The sequence below is a fragment of the Triticum dicoccoides genome, chromosome 5A, assembly GCF_002162155.2.
Source record: "Triticum dicoccoides isolate Atlit2015 ecotype Zavitan chromosome 5A, WEW_v2.0, whole genome shotgun sequence".
Taxonomy (NCBI): Eukaryota; Viridiplantae; Streptophyta; class Magnoliopsida; order Poales; family Poaceae; genus Triticum; species Triticum dicoccoides.
In genome coordinates this window covers 323487644-323490089 of record NC_041388.1, presented here as the reverse complement: position 1 = coordinate 323490089, position 2446 = coordinate 323487644, and positions in this window count along the sequence as shown.

Sequence of the window (2446 nt, the reverse complement as noted above, 5' to 3'; positions counted from 1 at the left end):
TCGATTTATGGGTTGGTGCAAGCATCTCGAAGTTGGAACATTCATTTTGATGAGATGATCAAAGCGTTTGGGTTTATGCAGACTTATGGAGAAGCCTGCATTTACAAGAAAGTGAGTGGGAGCTCTGTAGCATTTCTCATATTGTATGTGGATGACATACTATTGATGGGAAATGATATATAATTCTTGGAAAGCATAAAGGCCTACTTGAACAAGTGTTTTTCAATGAAGGATCTTGGAGAAGCTGCTTACATATTAGGCATCAAGATCTATAGAGATAGATCGAGACGCCTCATTGGTCTTTCACAGAGTACGTACCTTGACAAGATATTGAAGAAGTTCCATATGGATCAGTCAAAGAAGGGGTTCTTGCCTGTATTGCAAGGTACGAGATTGAGCACGGCTCAATGCCCAACCACGGCAGAAGATAGAGAAAAGATGAGTGTCGTCCCCTATGCCTCGGCCATAGGGTCTATCATGTATGCTATGCTGTGTACCAGACCTGATGTAAACCTTGCCGTAAGTTTGGTAGGAAGGTACCAAAGTAATTCCGGCATGGAACACTGGACAGCGGTCAAGCATATCCTGAAGTACCTGAAGAGGACTAAGGATATGTTTCTCATTTATGGAGGTGACGAAGAGCTCGTCATAAAGGGTTACGTCGATGCTAGCTTCGACACAGATCTGGATGACTCTAAGTCACAAACCGGATACGTGTATATTTTGAATGGTGGGGCAGTAAGCTAGTGCAGTTGCAAGCAAAGCGTTGTGGTGGGATCTACATGTGAAGCGGAGTACATGGCAGCCTCGGAGGCAGCACAAGAGGCAATCTGGGTGAAGGAGTTCATTACCGACCTAGGAGTCATACCCAATGCGTCGGGCCCGATGACTCTCTTCTGTGACAACAGTGGAGCTATTGCCCTTGCCAAGGAGCCCAGGTTTCACAGGAAGACCAGGCATATCAAGCGTCTCTTCGACTCCATTCGTGAAAGTGTTCAAAATGGAGACATAGATATTTGTAAAGTACATACAGACCTAAATGTGGCAGATCCGTTGACTAAACCTCTCCCTAGAGCAAAACATGATCAACACCAGAACTCCATGGGTGTTTGGTTCATCACAATGTAACTAGACTATTGACTCCAGTGCAAGTGGGAGACTGTTGGAAATATGCCCTAGAGGCAATAATAAAATGGTTATTATTATATTTCTTTGTTCATGATAATTGTCTATTGTTCATGCTATAATTGTGTTATCCGGAAATCGTAATACATGTGTGAATACATAGACCACAACACGTCCCTACTGAGCCTCTAGTTGACTAGCTCGTTGATCAAAAGATAGTCATGGTTTCCTGACTATGGACATTGGATTTCATTGATAACGGGATCACATCATTAGGAGAATAATGTGATGGACAAGACCCAATCCTAAGAATAGCTCAAAGATCGTGTAGTTCGTTTGCTATAGCTTTTCCGAATGTCAAGTATCATTTCCTTAGACCATGAGATTGTGCAACTCCCGGATACCGTAGGAGTGCTTTGGGTGTGCCAAACGTCACAACGTAACTGGGTGACTATAAAGGTACACTACGGGTATCTCCGAAAGTGTCTGTTGGGTTGGCACGAATCGAGACTGGGATTTGTCACTCCGTATGACGGAGAGGTATCTCTGGGCGCACTCGGTAATGCATCATCATAATGAGCTCAATGTGACCAAGTGGTTGATCACGGGATCATGCATTACAGTACGAGTAAAGTGACTTGCCGGTAACAAGATTGAACGAGGTATTGGGATACCGACGATCGAGTCTCGGGCAAGTAACGTATCGATTGACAAAGGGAATTGTATACGGGATTGATCGAAACCTCGACATCGTGGTTCATCCGATGAGATCATCGAGGAGCATGTGGGAGCCAACATGGGTATCCAGATCCCGCTGTTGGTTATTGACTGGAGAGTCATCTTGGTCATGTCTGCGTGTCTCCCGAATCCGTAGGGTCTACAGACTTAAGGTTCGGTGACGCTAGGGTTGTTGAGATATTAGTATACGGTAACCCGAAAGTTGTTCGGAGTCCCAGATGAGATCCCGGACGTCACGAGGAGTTCCGGAATGGTCCGGAGGTGAAGACTTATATATAGGAAGTCAAGTTTCTGCCATCGGGAAAGTTTCGGGGGTAATCGGTATTGTACCGGGACCACCGGAAGGGTCCCGGGGGTCCACCGGGTGGGGCCACCTATCCCGGAGGGCCCCATGGGCTAAAGTGGGAGGGGAACCAGCCCCTAGTGGGCTGGTGCGCCCCCCTTGGGCCTCCCCTTGTGCCTAGGGTTGGAAACCCTAGGGGTGGGGGCGCCCTACTTGGCTTGGGGGGCACTCCACCCCCCTTGGCCGCCGCCCCCCTTGGAGATTGCATCTCCTAGGGCCGGCGCCCCCCTAGGGGTCCTA